The sequence below is a fragment of the Pelophylax lessonae genome, assembly GCF_965119305.1.
Source record: "Pelophylax lessonae genome assembly, chromosome: 13".
NCBI classification, from domain to species: domain Eukaryota; kingdom Metazoa; phylum Chordata; class Amphibia; order Anura; family Ranidae; genus Pelophylax; species Pelophylax lessonae.
Genome location: NC_138780.1, coordinates 130,279,957 through 130,296,624, shown reverse-complemented (window position 1 = coordinate 130,296,624; position 16,668 = coordinate 130,279,957). Strand labels below are relative to the sequence as shown.

Genomic DNA, 16,668 nt, shown 5'->3' with positions numbered 1-16,668 from the left:
CCATAAACCCATATTTTATTCACAATAGATAACAGAAAACATATCTAATATTTAAACTTAAAAAATGTACCAGTTTAAGAAAAAATAGGGTCATTTTGAAATAGATGGCAGCAACATGTCTTAAAGTAAGGCAGGGTAACAAAAAGCTGGCAAAGTAAGTAGTACTTAGTAACAAGAAAGAGCTAAAGAACATTTTGCAACTAATTAGGGTAACTGGCAAAAGGTCAGTAAGATGATTGGGTATAAAAAGAGTGTCTCAGAAGTAAAGATGGGCAGAGGTCCACCAACATGGAAAGCTGCATATACAATTTGTCAAACAATTTCTGAATAATGATCCTCAATGTAAAATTGCAAAGACTTTAAATATATAATCTATAGTACATAATATCAAATGGTTCTGGAGAAATCTCTGTGTGCAAGAGACAAAGCCAATACCCAATATTGGATGCCCGTGATCTTCAGGTCCTCAGATGGTACTGCATTAAAAATTGCATGATTCTGTGATGGACATCACTGCATTGTCTCAGGAATACTTCACAAAATCCCTGTCTTTGAACACAGTTTGCCATGCCATCTAAAAATGCAAGTTAAAGCTCTATCATGAAAAGAAGAAGCCATATCTGAACATGATCTCGAACTGCACCGTCTTCATGGCCAAAGCTCATCTAAAATGGTCTGTTACAAAGTGAAAACCTGTTCTATGATCAGACAAATTTAAATTTGACATTCTTTTTGGCAACCATTGGTGCCACATCCTCCAGGCTAAAGAGAGGGACCTTCCAGCTTGTTGTCAGCACTCAAATCAAAAGCCTGCATCTCTGGTGGCATGGGGTAGAATAAGTGCACTTGGAATGGGCAGCTTGCACACCTGGAAAGGCACCATCAATGCTAAAACATATATCCAGGTTTTAGAATACCATATGTTCCCATCAAGAAAACCACATACTGCATCTATAACAGCATGACTGTAGTAGAAGAGTCCAGATGCTCAACTGGCCTGCCTACAGTCCAGACCTTTCACCAGTTGATTTTTGGCACATCTTGAAATGAAAAATACATCAAAGATGACCCAGGACTGTTGAGCATTTAGAATCATCTATCAGGCAAGAATTTGAGGATCTTTCATTCCCAAAACTTCAGCAACCAGTCTCCTCAGTTACCAGATGTTTTCAGTGTTAAAAGAAGAGGGGATGCTACACCGGGGGCAAACCTGGTCCTGTCGCTTTTTTTTTTTTTTTTGGAGATGTGCTGCTGCCATCAATTTCAAAATTACTTTTTTTTCCCGTAAAATAGTACATTTCCTCAGCTTAAACATTTGATATGTTTTCTATTTACAATTGAGAACAAAATCTGGGTTTATGAGATTTGCAAATTATTGCATTCTGTTTTTATGTAGATTTTACACAGCATCCCAACTTTTTGGATTTGGGGTTGTAATACATGAACCTAAACCATGCCCAAGCCTGAAAGGGAATCGGTCCTGTGAAGATGTCCAATTAGACAAAACATGTCGGGCGGAGACTTTTGTGCTGACATCACGGCGCTGCATATTTCCCTGTCGGCAGCGGCTTTACATGTGAGTTACCAGTTTTTAACTATAATCTGTCCTTCTTGTCATTTGGATATGTGTTTGGAATAGAACAGGGTACCAGATAAATATGAGTTAAAAACAACACTGTTTATTGCATGCTCACTTACATACTGCTCATGTGGCTAGTGCAAATGTGTAGGGATAACAATCTGGAGGGACTGGATAATAGTTGCAGGGCACAGGCAGGGACTCACTGTGGAGTGGAATGTCGGCAGCGTCTCAAGCCCTCACTCATGCCACTGACAGGAGACGAGAACAAACAGGATGGGGTGAGCCGCGGTGAGTTTCTGAGACTCCGTCTCCTTTTTCAAGCTAGCACACCACAAGTAAAGGAGAATTTTGAGTAGTCAGCTCAGCTCGACACTGGCCATTCAGATGGGGATTACATTGTCCACTATGGGAGGTATATCGATGATGTGATCATCATTTAGGATGGCCCCTTAACTTCATTTGCCTCCTTTGTCAATCACTGTAACCACAATCAGTTGGGCCTTTTATTTACCCGTGTCCGCAGTCCGGAGTCCCTAGTTGTTTAGATCTGGAGCTGTCCCATACAGAGGGTCGAATCATATCCAAGACTCAGTTTAAACTCTCTGCAGGAAATTCCTATCTCTATTTTGCATCTTTGTTTGCAAAATTTTAACTGCCATTTTTCAGTGTAAAAAAAAATTAGGTGTAAGATGTGTCATTTTGTACAATATCAACAAAAGAGATTCAAGGATGCCTCTGGCAAGACCAATTCCATTAGTAATTGTTTCACCTGTTCCACTGAATAAGTGGTCTACTGTCTGTCCTGCCCCTGTGGTTTCCTCTATGTGGGCTGCACTGTTCGCATGGGGAGGGAAGGCTTTGGGGAGCACAGGAGGTTTATTGAGGACGGTAAGGAAGACCACAGTTTTCTTACACTTATTGACACTTCCTTACACATCACAAGTCCAAGGAAGGTGGTGTAATTCTCAGGCTGAAAGATTCCAGAGGCTCTATCATAAGGAGACCTACTGTATCTTTACACTTAATACTGCACTATTTTTAATTCACATCATTTTGGATGCGTATTTTGAGTTGTTGGTTTTGGTTTTATATTGTTATATATATTTATACAATTTACATATAAGGAATTGTGTTTTGTAAATTAGTAATTACAATGAATGTTATTGTTTGCCTCCAAGTTTTTATCTATTGTTGTGTATTCATAAAACTAAACCTTATTAAATGCATTTTAATTTCAATTTGATTCATAGAATGCGATTTTTCATTAATCATGATTTATTATTTGTTATGTTGATAGGGTGGGCTGGAAATGCTACTTGTAAGGCAATGTTGTTCCCTTTTCCATATATACACACTCACAGGCCACTTTAATAGGTACACCTATTCAATTGCTTGATAACACAAATTGCTAATCAGCCAATCACATGGCAGCAACTCAATGCATTTAGGCATCTAGATGTGGTGTAGACAACTTGCTGAAGTTTGAACCGAGCAACAGAATGGGGAAGAAAGGGGATTTAAGTGACTTTGAACATGGCATGGTGGTTGGTGACAAGCGAGCTGGTCTGAATATTTCAAAAACTGCTGATCTACTGGGATTTTCACGCACAACCATCTTTAGGATTTACAAAGAATGGTCCGAAACAGAGAAAATAACCAGGGAGCGGCAGTTGTGTGGACAAAAATGCCCTGTTGATGTGGTGGAATAGGAGATTTGCATCTTGGATGTGCAACCGACAAATCTGCATCAACTGCGTGATGCTATCATGTCAATATGGACCAGCATCTCTGAGAAATGTTTCCAACATCTTGTTAAATCTATGCCACCAAGAAACAAGGCAGTTCTAAAGGCAAAAGGGGGTCCAACCCAGTACTAGCAAGGTGTAACTAAAAAAAGTGTATATTAAGTGTTCCCATACAAGTATTTATTTTGTGTCTATTCCATCAGTATCTTTGCTGTCAGCGTTATAGACTCCCGTGTGGCCGACTCCGCCCATCCCCATCTGATTGGCTAGGTTTGAGCCGGGCTGACAGCTCAAAATTCTCCTTTTCTTGGGGCGTGCCAGCTTGAAAAAGGAGGCAGGGCTTTAGGAACGCATTGTGGCCTGCCCCCTCTTCCTTGATCTGGTCTGCTGTCAATGGCGTGAGTAAGGGCTCGAGACACCACCAACATTTCACCCCTACCCCTATCATCCAAATTGCTTAAGGCTGCAGTTACTCATTTGCACCAGCCACATGAGTAGTATACAGGAGTTTTCTATGTAGGTGAGCCTGAAATAAATAGTGTTGTTTTTAACTAGTACTAATCTGGCACCCTGCTCTGTTCCTTTGCATGTCTATGAGGGATTCCCAGATCCTTGACGAAGAGGTGCCAGAGATTGTGGGTGCCTTTCCCATCCATCTTCCCAGTTGACTACGCATAACTATTTGGACTTTATATTGTTCATTATTCCACTGTGGTACTGAGTGCTGATTGTACTTGTCTATACAAGTCTGTAATTGCATATGTATTATTTTTAATAAAACACTACACTATTATGGTATTTCTCAGCTCCGGTGTGAGCTTTGTTTAATGGAGCTGACATTGGATCTGGGCAGAACAGAAAGGAGTTTGGTTTGAGTGGATGCATGTACTACCTAAAGTGACCATGACCTGGGATGACATGCTAAGCTTGTTACATGTGTTGTAGCTTTGCTGTTGGGGAGTGTTTACTTCTCGAGGTGGTGGTTGGTGACCGGCCCACATACTGCATAATTGGTTGGCAGTTTGGGTCAGCCGATGATTTACTAATGCACACGTCACCTTATGGACTAATTTTACACTTGATGTACATGAGCACTAAGGCACTTTTGTTAATGCACTATAATGTTGTATACATTATACCTAGGGGCATCTCAAAAAATTAGATAATCAAAAAGTAATTTATTTCAGTAATTCGATTCAAAAAGTAAAACTCATATTACCGTATTTTCCGGCGTATAAGACGACTGGGCGTATAAGATGACCCCCCTATTACATGATCTACCAGTAATACTTATACTTAGGTTACCTTGGAGATATTATACTCGGCGTATAAGACGACCCCCCATTTTTGGGGGTTTTTTTTGAGGTTCAAAAGTAGTCTTATACGCCAGAAAATACAGTATATATTTACTACACATAGAGTGATGTATTTCAAGCATTTCTTTCTTTTAACTTAAATTAAATAATACTGCGCTAAAATACCTACTGTGAAAACTGAAATGTTAGGGTGTTAAAAATCCAAATATACGGGGGGCGGCGTGGCTTGGACATGGCGGTGTGAGGTCGCTTTTGCATGGTGCTCCCGCTCCTTGTCCTCCCTTCTCGGCACCTACATCTCTCTCCTAGCTACTATGAGCGCCCATAGAAAGAGAAAGACCAAGTCTTCATCCGCATCGTGCTCCAGGAAGGCTACAACCACCCCCATCCGCTCCTTTTTCTCGGACTCGGCGAGCCCATCATCCGCGGCCTTGTCCCTAACTCCGGGGGGCGGCCTGGGACCCGCGGCTCCTTCTCTGCCGGGAATGAGCTCCTCACCTCTGCATCCCGCCTGCACTATGGCCACCGCTGGATCGTTGCATGCTTCTCAACCCTCTCCCGCAGTCCAGATAGGAGACAACTCCGAGCTGTGGGCTCTCCTGCGGGCTCTACCCACTAGAGCGGACATGGAAGCCATTGTTGCGCAAGTAGCAGAGCAACATAGAAAGGACTTTCAACACCTGAGTGGAGAGGTGGCTCAGCTGGACGGGCGCATTTCGGCCGGGGAAGCGGCGGTGGGTGACCTTCAGACCAGGGTACTTGCCCTGGAGCAAGCCCGTACCTCGCATGACGAGACCCTCGCCGCCCACCAGCTCAGGATGGAGGACTTCGAAAACCCGTAATAACCTGCGGCTCCGGGGCATCCCGGAGGCTACTGGCTCTGAGGATCTCGTGGAGACAGTGCGAGCCATTCTCTCCCTGGTGTGCACCCCGGACCCTCAGGCCCCCTTTGAATTTGACAGGGTCCATCGAGCCCTGGGAGCCCGACCATCTGACCCCTCCAGACCGCGGGACGTGATCTGTCGTCTCCACCGGTAAGCGGTGAAGGAGAGGGTCCTTCGAGAGGCATGGGCAAAAGGTCCGGTGGACTTTGATGGGGCGACGGTACAGATCTTCCCGGACGTTGCCCGCGGCACTTTACAGCGTCGAGCGATGTTGAAGCCCTTGCTGGAACAGCTCAGGAGCCCGGAGATCACATACCGCTGGGGATTCCCCCTGCAGCTCACAATAAGGAAGAATGGATCCTCATTTACTCTCCGCAAGCACGCTGATCTGCCGGCTCTGTTTGCTTTCCTGGGTACATCCCCTGTGGACCTCCCGGACTGGATGGCGCTGCTCCCGGACCGTGACCCTGGCCGGGGAGCCGGGAGATTCAGCCGCCCCTTGCCTAGAAGACAGCGTCGTTGGAATCAGCGCTCGAGAGAGGGCTCCCGTGGGCCGGAGGTCGCGGCCCCTGAGACCTAATTCACTACCAGCATCGGTCTGTGAGTATGGCCCCGCTCTCCTATCTCCCCTCCATTCCGACCCCGGTGCTGTCTAGTGACTGTCGCAGCGGAACTGCCCATGGACTTCCTGCACTATCCCCCCTGTAACTTTTTGTCAGACTGCTGTGGCCTGTTCCGTGCTGCCCCCCCCCCTCCCTCCTGTGTGGCTCCCTGATGACCCGGGTACTGTGCAATGCGGCCTGATCCCTCGTGAGTCTTCCTGCGGTCCCTTGATGCCCCTTGCTGAACCTTACAGGCCCCTGCTTCATTGGCCCCCTCCCCTCTGGAATACGGTCCGACATTGCTTTGCTCCCCGGTGACGATTGTGGCTCCCCTTTCCTTGGATGCTTTTGCCCCCCCCCCCCCCGGCCGCTATGTCCCTTCCCCTCCATTGTCCCGGGGACAGGGATGTGTATGCTCCAGATTGGACGTAGGCTTCCGGACTCTGGTTCTGGGGGGGGGGGGGTGGGGGGACGTTGGGGACTGCTGTCACTGTAGTTTTAAGGTGCAATGCTGTTGATATGTGTGGGGGGAGGGGGCTGCCGAGACCCGGGCTTCCGTGGCGCGGAGCCCCGGGCTCCGCCTCGTGGGGGGCCGTGGGGTGCCCACTCTGTGATGCCGGCATGGGTGCGGGTGGGGGGGGCCCGGCCCGACTGCGCTCACACTAGCGATGTTTCCGTGGCGCCTAAAAATCCAAATATGCAAATATAATGCATAAACATCCAATTAGACCATGTATCAAACATTACATATATGTGTATAGTATCAACTGAAACAAATCGCATTAGCTTTGCACTAAAGGAAGTCAAGACCATATTGTTCACAGCCCAGGGAGGCTGAAAGGCTTGTATTGATCGCACTTTATTTTAGAGATCACACTACTTCAGGCGATATTACCCCTGGAGGGGGGAGCACCAGAGCACCTGTGAGAAGTGGAGCACTTGTTTGTGTTTAACACTAATCGGGAGTTAAAAGCACTGTGTGTGGCACTGCAACAGTTTTAAAGGCTGTTTCTACAACTTTTGATCCAGCATTAACACTTGTGCATGGACTATTTATTTGTTTGTTCTTCACTTATTTTATATATTTTTTTATTAATATTATTTATTTTAAATATTTATTTAGTGCACAGGTAATTTTATTGTTTCAATTGATACTACAAGCATATGTAATGTTTGATACATGGTCTAATTGGATTTTTATGCATTATTATTGTGTATTGGGATTTTTAACACCCTAACATTTCAGTTTTCACAGTGGGTATTTTAGTGCGGTATTATTTCATTTCAATTATTATTTTTGCACATCTATGAGATTGTGAGCAATACCAGCCACCTAGACATTTTCTATTTACTTTTAATTTTATAGTGGCTTGCAAGACAGTTGCAATTTTTCTTTTAGATGTATTTATTTTAATTTTAAAGATTATGACCTACAGCTAGTGAAAACCCAACATTCAGTATCTCGGAAAATTAGAATATTGTGAAAAAGTTCTTTAAATGAGCCTTTAAATGGTCTCTCAGTCTGGTTCAGTAAGTTAGACAGTCATGAGGAACACTGTCTTCTGACTAACTGTCAAGTCAGCAGTCATTGACAATGAGGGTAAGGCTCCATGTACACGGGACGCTGGAAATGGCCGTTTAGGAGCAGTTGGGCATTTTTTTTAGAAGCCCCTGAACCCATCTACATTTTATCTTATCTGTCCATGTACACCAGGTCGTTTGTGGGCAGTTGCGTTCAGGGACTTTTTTTAGAACGCGATTATTTGCGTTCGAACGTGTGTTTCCCGGCGTTTCAAACGCAAAAACGCGACCGAACCCGATGACACGCGTTTGGCGTTCGCGTTTTTCCATTTTAAAGGGGAATAATTTTTTTGACCTCTAGGAACGGTTCTAAACACAAACGCTCGCAAATGCCCGCTAAACGCTGGTACAAATGCGACCGAACGGACGTTTCAAACGTCCTAAAAATTCCAGCATTCAAAGGGACTTTTAACAACGTCCTGTGTACATGGACCCTAAGTCACAAATGGTCATTGCTAAAGAAGCTGGCTGTTCACTGAGTGCTGTATCCAAGCATATTAATAGAAAATTAAGTGGAAGGAAAAAGTGTGGTAAAAAAAGGTGCACAAGCAACAGGGATAATAGTAGCCTTGAGAGGAATGTGAAGCAAAGGCCATTCAAGAATTTGGGGGAGATTATCAAGGAGTGTACTACGGCTGGTGTCAGTGCTTCCACCACACAGACGTGTCCAGGACATGAGCTACAACTGTTGCATTCCTTGTCCCAAATTACTCCTGAACCAAAGACAATGTCAGAAGCATCTTACCAGAGCTAAAGCTCAGTGGCGCAAAGTTCTTTTTTCAGATTAAAGTAAATTTTGCATTTCATTCGAAAATCAAGGTCCCAGAGTCTAGAGGAAAAAAAAGTGGAGAGGCAGATTCCAAGTTGCATGAGGTCCAGTGTGAAGTTTCCACAGTCAGTGATGATTTGTGGAGCCATGTCATCTGCTGGCGTTGGTCCACTGTGTTTTATCAAGTCCAAAGTCAGAGCAGCCCTCTACCAGGAAATTATAAAGCACCTCATGCTTCCCTCTGCTGACCAGCTTTATGGAGTCACAGATTTCATTTTCCTGCAGGACTTGGTACCTGTCCACACTGCCAAATGTACCAATACCTGATTTAATGATCATGGTATTACTGTGCTTGATTGGCCAGCAAACTCTCCTGACCTAAACCCTATAGAGAAGGTATTGTCAAGAGGAAGATTAAAGACCCCAGACCAGCTATCAAAGCAACCTGGACTTCCATAACACCTCAGCAGTGCCAAAGGCGGATCGCCTCCATGCCAAGCCGCATTCAAGCAAAAGGAGCCCCGACCAATTATAGATTGCATACTATACTGTATATGGACATACTTTTTAGTAAGCCAACATTTCTGTATTAAAAATCCTTTTTCTCTTACGTCCTCCGACAGTCGCCGCCCACTTCATATTCATCACCAATGGGGTTATGTCCTTTATTCCGTAGGAGTAGCTAGGCAATAGAATATGTTAGTACAAAGACTTTTAACATATCCCACCCCCAGGGGGTGGTCCCCTCAGTACATAACCCTCCACTTCCTGTATCCAACTCAGTTTCATTTGTCTAGCTGTCAGGAGTAGCTGGAAGTTTCTGTGCTGGGGCACCTTGTCTCAGCTCTCTTTCCTTTCTTTGGATTTTATTTGAGTTTTTTCTCTCTTTCTTGTTAGCTGTTATTTTACCAGCGTTAGTTAGTTCTTCTGATGAAGAGGATCATGCGGGCTGCGTCTCGGGCTGACCCCCCTGGTAGCAGGCTGTGGGTCAGTGGCTTCTCAGCCCGCCATCGAGCGTTCAGTCAGGTATCGCTCCTGAGTTATCTGAACGACCCATCCCTGTTCCGTGCAGGGATGCTAGGTGAGGTGGCTACCTCACTGGACGCTGTGCGGTTTCTCAACCCACCTTCTGATGCGTCCTGGATGCGACTCTCCCTGCCTCATGTGCAGCGGTTTGTTCGCCTGTGCGGGTCCCCCACGCCATGTGAGAGGTAAGTGCATTTATGTGGGGACCTGTCTGTCTGGGGGGTGTCAGTCTGGGACTGTGTACCTTGCCCTGTGTTCACACTGTTACGTTTTCCCTATCTCTCACATTGCAAGCTGTGGGCTGCAGGAGGGGGGGCTGGCTGCACTCTGTGTCAGTTTTCTGTTTGTGTGAACGGCTGTGTGCTGTGGGGCTTGAGTTTCTCATGCTTGGGGCACATTACAGCGCCGCTGCGGCGGTTTACCATGTTCCTTTTTTGGGCAGATGGTGTGTTTTACTTCTCCCTCATGGGGTGTGGGAGCGGCGGTTTCGGCGCCAAACGGCGCCATTTTGACTGCGATCGCTCCGGCCGCATGTTTTACATGCATGGCGGCCATTTTCTTGTAGCCTCCATAGGCTTTCATAGAGCGCCCTGTATGCCAGCATTTCCTTTCCTTCAGGAGCACCGCAGGCAGCAGCAGCAGCACCGATCTCTCCAGGTTCATTTCTTTTTATTCCCTGTATCCTGCCTTGGTATACTTGTCCCTGTGGGGGTCCCTTGTGTGGGATGCTTAGTGTGAGTGGGCTACGATCCCAGCGCTCTCTTAAAGGGGCGGTCACCCATTTATTTTTGCTGCTACAAGGGCATGGATTTTCAGGAATACTAGTTTCCTGCCAATTTAGGGGGAAGCCAGGGGACTGCGGTTTCCCCCCCCCCCCCCGGGGGGGGGATTTGGCTGCGATTGTGGCTAGCCTTGCGACTCAGGTGCAAATGCTGGTGGTTGCTCAATCCTCTAAAAGGCCCAGAGTTTTCAATTTCCTCTGTTTCAAGAGGGTGATGGTACTGGGGCTGCTGGGGCAGAGATCTCCTTATCGGGGTCTCGTTCCTCCCGGGACCTTATGGGGTCAGTAATGGAGGCTGAGGTAGAGGGGGTTGATAATTCTCCCCCTGGCTCGTCTGAAGAGCTTGCGCTCATGGATGAATTGGTTGCTTCTATCAAGCAAACTCTGCGTTTGGAGGAGGAAACATGTCCTCCTGCTGCCTTGGCGGCTTATGGGACGCAGAAAAGGCGCATATCATCGCAGATGTTTCCATGCACTGATGATTTTCAGCGCGCTGTGAAAGAACGATGGCGTAATATACGCAAACCTTTTGCTGTACCAAGTAGGTTTAAGCTGCGCTATCCTTTTACGCCCGCTACTGATGGGCGTTGGTGTGTCCCACCTCCGGTGGACCAGGCGTTAGCAGTTTTGAACAAGTCCACTGCGATTCCTGCTGCAGACACCCCGGTGTTCCGGGATGCCACGGACAAGAGGATGGAGTCCTTTGCCCGTCGTACCTATTGTATTATGGGTTCTATGTTGAAAGCTTTATTGCTTCACTTATGGCGGCCCAGGCGGTCGCGAACTGGACGCAGGTGCTTAGGCGTGTCCTGGTGGCTGGTTCTGCCCCCCAGGCGACTTTGGATATGGTGGATCAAATCCACCAGGGTGTCATGTATTTGTGTGATGCGGACCTGGATATGGTTCCGTTGGCTGCACGTGTACACAGTGTGGCGGTGTTATCTCGCCGCCTGGTTTGGTTGAAGTGTTGGTCTGTGGATCAATCTTCACGTAAGACCTTGGCCAATCTGCCGTTTGATGGTTCTCGCCTTTTTGGCGAATCCCTGGATGCCCTAATTAAAGGGGTCATGGGGGGTAAGAGCACGCTCTTACCTCAATCCCACTAGACTAAGACGGCTCCTGGAAAACAGAATGATTTCTTTCGGCCCCCTCAGGGGTCCTTTCGTGCCTTTCGGTCACATTTTGGGACAAGCCGTCCAAGGGTCAAGGCTCCCGCAAGAAGCCGTGGGCAGGTAAGCAAAAGTCCGGCCAATCCGGTTCTGCGGCCCACAACAGTGCGGCCTGAAGGGGCGCCCTCACCCACTTCACAGGAAATCGTTCGATCTGGCCACTAGATCGAGTTTCTCTCTCGGCCGGAGAGCAGATTTTTTCCCTCAAGTCTTCTGTTATCCCTGGAGCGTTTGCGGGACCTGCATCTAGCGGTGCAGGACCTGAGGGCTCAGGGAGTAATGGTCCCGGTGTCTCATCGGGACAGATTTCGGGGGTTCTATTCCAATCTGCTCACCATGCCCAGGAAGGAGGGCAAGGTGCGTCCGATTCTGGACTTGAAGGCGCTGAACCGCCTTGTGCGGGTGCGCAAGTTCCGCATGGAATCCCTGCGGTCGGTGGTGGCTGCCCTGGTTCCGGGGGAGTTCATGGCTTCCATCGACTTGCAAGATGCGTATCTTCACATCCCGATTTTCGAGGGTCACCAGAGGTACCTTCGATTCGCCATAGCGGAAGATCATTACCGATTTGTGGCGTTGCCTTTTAGTCTCGCCTCTGCTCCAAGGGTGTTCACCAAAGTGCTGGCACCGGTTCTGGCTTTGTTGAGGGCCCAGGGTATTTCGGTTCTGGGGTATCTGGACGATATTCTGGTTCGGTCTGCGACCAGCCAGAGTCTGGTGAAGGATCTGTCCGTCACGTTGCAGACTCTGCAGGAGTTTGGTTGGACGATCAATTTTCCAAAGTCGACATTGTGCCCATCGGTTCGGATTTCTTACCTGGGTATGATTCTGGACTCTGTCCAGGCGTAGGTCTTCCTGCCGGAAGAAAAACTCTCAGCTCTTCAGGAGGCAGTCAGGTCCCTCAGGGACGTTCCATCTTCGTCCATTCGGACGTGCATGCGGTGTCTGGGATTGATGGTCTCGGCTTTCGAGGCGATTTCCCTTCGCCCAGTTTCACACGCGGGATCTCCAAGCGGAGATATTGTCCAAGTGGGACAGGCGTCCGCAGTCTCTGGATCTCCAGATGTCATTGAGTTCTCAGACCAGAAGGGATCTTCTGTGGTGGCTTCTATCCCCCTCAGTATCGGGGGGCAAGTCTTTTCGTCCCCTTTCGTGGACGGTGATCACCACGGACGCCAGCCTGTCAGGCTGGGGTGGTGTTCTGGGCGTTCTGTCCACTGTAAGGGATTAGCTCGGTGGCGGGTGTGGATGACCCCTTGGGGGGTGCGTTTTCCCAGAGAGGTAGCCGACAAGTGCTTGCAAACAAACAGTGTGGTTTATTAAATGGTGTTTTCTTCACCAGGCTGTATGCAGCAAAACATCCAAAATAAAATAAAACAGAAAATAAATCCTTGCCTCTGTGGGCGGCTACCTTCTCACAACTGGAACCTGCCTAAGTGTCTGTCTCCAACCTACCGTCGGGCAGACTTCCTTGTCCTACAGCGGACACTCAATAGTCCTTTTATAATAGCTTCACAGGGCAACACAGTCCTTTTAACAGGTCCCTTTACTCTTCACACTCTTCACATGGAACACTTTGTCTTCTCACCTTTGAGACGTATTCACCCTTGGTTACCGTCCCGGGCACACATCACTCCGGGGGGTCTTCTCCCAGGCCCACACATCCTGTCGGGAGGCACACGCTGACTGTCCTCCTGCTCCCAGCCCACATGGCTTCAGGACACAGCTTCTGGAGGCAGCAAACAATAGGAATTTCTCTGAACAAATTATAGAGCCTTAACTCCCTCATTCTGAACAGGTGAAGGCCTTTCAACTTCCTGCTGGCTAGCTCTGTAGCCAACACCCTAAATTAATTAATGGACTTTCTAAATCAGGTGGAAATGTATCTCCTTCCTGTGACTACATTCCCAGATTTAGCTGACTTCCTGTTACATACCCCCCCCTCTTGTTTCAACCCTAGGGTTGGGACACAGATTTCCAGGCACGCATGTGTCAAGCACTGCTGACTCACTGATAAGCCTCCTATTATCCTCAAGCTTCCGGATGAAACTGTTTTGTCATCTTCATTGACGGATTTCTCATAAATGCCACACAGTTTGTCTCTCATCTCATATACACATTCTTCAACTGCATTTTTGGCATCATTTCGCTCCTTCTCGTTTCTGTCATCTTCATTGACAGCTTTCTCAAATGTCAGACAGCTTGTCCCTCATAACCGTCTGTCCAATCCACCACGGAGGACCGTGATCCATAGGCAACTCAATTGGGCTAGTCTTAATGTCTTCAACATTCTTAAGACGCCTCTCTCTGCAATCCATAAATGTTTTCCACAAAACTTTGAGAACCTTTGCTTCACTAAGCTTTGTTCCAAGTAGGGACTCTTGACATCCCTCTGTGACTTGAGTTGCCTCTCCATACAGCTGTACACAATCATTGACTTTTTGTTGTAAAAGGGAATGATCTTCCTTCTTGAGCTTTGCTTGCTCTAAGATGCTGTGCAGAGGATTTTCCAATTGAGACAACAGGCTGTCACACATTTCTTCAAAGTGACCCCTGTTCCTTTTCCCAGAGATATCAATATCATTCACCAAACATTTCATATTCATAGGCAGATCTGAAGCATTTGCACTCATCAACTTCTTAAACTTTTCGCCCTCTTGAGCGAGTCGCAGTAAAGGCCTACTATTTGATTTGATATTGAGTTTATATTTCTTGCCAAACTCTTCACAGAAGAAGCCAACCAGAACATCATCAACTTTCCTTCCACCAACATAGGGGTCAAAGGCAACAACACAGTTGAACCCAGCGATCTGGGTGGTATCCATTATAGACCTCCTCTCTGCATCAGTGAAGAAGCATGGAACTGCAACACATTCTTTTACAGGTTTCTTCAATGCACTTTCTGCTGAACTATTTGACCGCTCAAGGTCACCTAGTTCTTTTTCTCTATCTGAATTCCACATGGAATGCATCTCAAGATCACGATCAAACTTCTGCCACCCGTCTTTCACCAGTTCCATTTTGGAAACACTCCCTGAAAGGCACTTATTCATTTGCTTCACGTTTTCACCAACAGCCTTAGTTTTCTCCACTAGGTTTTCAGCCTGAACTGAGAAATCACCACATTTCTTACTCAGCTCCTTTGTTTGCTGAAGTTCTAATGATACATTTTCCAATGCTTGAAGTTTTTGAAGGAACGGTTTATTCCAAAGGGGTGATTCAAGCCACATGTCGTCACATTTCTGAAGCTCACTCAGGACAGACCCCAAAACACTGATCCTTTTAAAAACTGCATCAGGCACACTATCCCCTCTTTGGGACAGATCCTCTGTTGCCTGGAATTCCTCTTCCAGTTCCTGCAACGGAATCTTCATCTCTTCTACTTGCTGTTCTAAGGCTCGCTTAGACTTTTCTAGCTCCTGAACGCTTTTCACAACATCATCCTTGGAGCTGACCAATTCTTCCATTTCTGTACGCAGCTGTTTAACACTTTCTAGTTCAGCCTTACACTCTAGAGCTTCCTCCAAAGAGCGAGCCAAGAACAGGGCTTTGCTCTCGTTATCACGCACCTCCGTTTCTGCACGTGCGCGTTCTTCTGCATATTTTGCAGACACAGTCTTCTCTTCACCAAGCATCTGATCAAACTTCTTTTTCACATCTTCAACACACTGTAATGAACCAACGCTTTCTTCCATGCGTTTTTTCATATCCGCTATCTGAGCTTGCAATGTTGCGACTTGCTCTGATAGGTTTTTCTTTGCTTCCGCCTCCTCTTTTAATTGTTCCAGGAAGCCATTTTTCTCATCTTCCATTTGTTTGAGCTTTGTGCTAAAACTCAGCCTTTGACACCTCTCTTCCTGTAAGAGTTCCTGCGTGTCTTGCAGCTGCGATTCCAAGATAGAAAAATCTTCCGCAATTTCTCTAGATTTGCTGTCTGCTTGAGAAAGCTGATTTGTAACATTGTCCAACTCAACCTGCAGTCGGTTTGCCTTCTCTGACAGCTTAGCACACAATCGGTCACCTTCTGACACCTTGACTTGCGATTCCAGAAGCTGTGCCTCTACTTTTTCCCTCTTATGTTCACAATCTCCTTTTCCCTGCATAAGAGCCTTCACCTCATTGGCTAGCATCTGGGAATAAGAATGTAATTCTGCCACACAGGCTTCTTTCTCCTTTAACTGCTGCTGGACACGTTGGGCTTCCCCTTTCCAACTTTCACAGTCCGCACGCCATTCATTTACCACATTGCTCAAAGTAGTGAGCTCATACACAGTACTCAGTAATTTAGCCTCTCTTTCACTTTTCTCGTTGTCGCTGAGAGACAATGTCGTTTTCAGAGCGACATTCTGTTCCTGCGACTCCTGCAGGTCTATTTTTGTAGCTCCCAAAGACTGAAGACTTTTTTTCAGCTGATTACGCAACTCCAACATATCAGCCATACTTTGCTTCTGCAAAGTCTGAATTTCACTTTCCTTTTCCATGAGGATGGTATCTTTCTCCATTATAGTCTCTCTGTGTTTTTGCAACTCGACCAAAAGAAGAGCAGTGGATTCTTCCCACTGTAACACATGAGACTTGAGTAGTTCATTCATTTCCTGCAAGTTTCTATGCTCCATTTTAAGCAATTCCAAGGCTTGTTCCTTTTCTTCCATTTTCCGTTGCAAGGCATCCAACTCAGCCCTGCACACATACTCGGTTTCCTCCAAACCGATGGCCTCCATTGGCTGCTGGCGTCTCTGTTTCCAGCCTGCCATGCTCTCTTGATGAGCCTTTTGTTGAGCTGCAAAGCTCTGCTGAAAATCTGCATTTGCCTGCTGTTGAGCTGCATTTGCTTGCTGTTGAGCTGCATTTGATATAATCAGATGTTTCAACATCTCCTCCATTTTGAGTTTACTTTTCATCTGAGCACACTGCGTCTCCATAGCGGTTTCATCAGTGTTGCTAGGGACAACAACCTTCCTCTTTAGTAGACTCTCTTTAGGCATGGATGGGGCTGGTTCAGACGGCAACATCCCCTCCATCCATAGAATCCGGTCTCTCATTTCATCTATCTTTGCATTCTTCAGGCGTTTTGAACGCCCCATCTTCAATAACTCCACAAACAAATTTTTCACAGTCCAGCAAAAATTTTTCAGACCACTGTCTCTTTAACACATGTAGTTTTTCTCTCTCTCTTGCAAGATCTCTTTTCCTGCACACACAGTTTGTGCAGTCAC

General features: G+C 46.7%; 1 protein-coding gene across 6 annotated transcripts in view; it reads left to right on the top strand.

Moving 5' to 3' along the window:
* The window catches only part of DPF3 (double PHD fingers 3), a 491,728-nt gene that overhangs the window by 323,032 nt on the left and 152,028 nt on the right, over window positions 1-16,668 (top strand). The window lies entirely within an intron of this gene.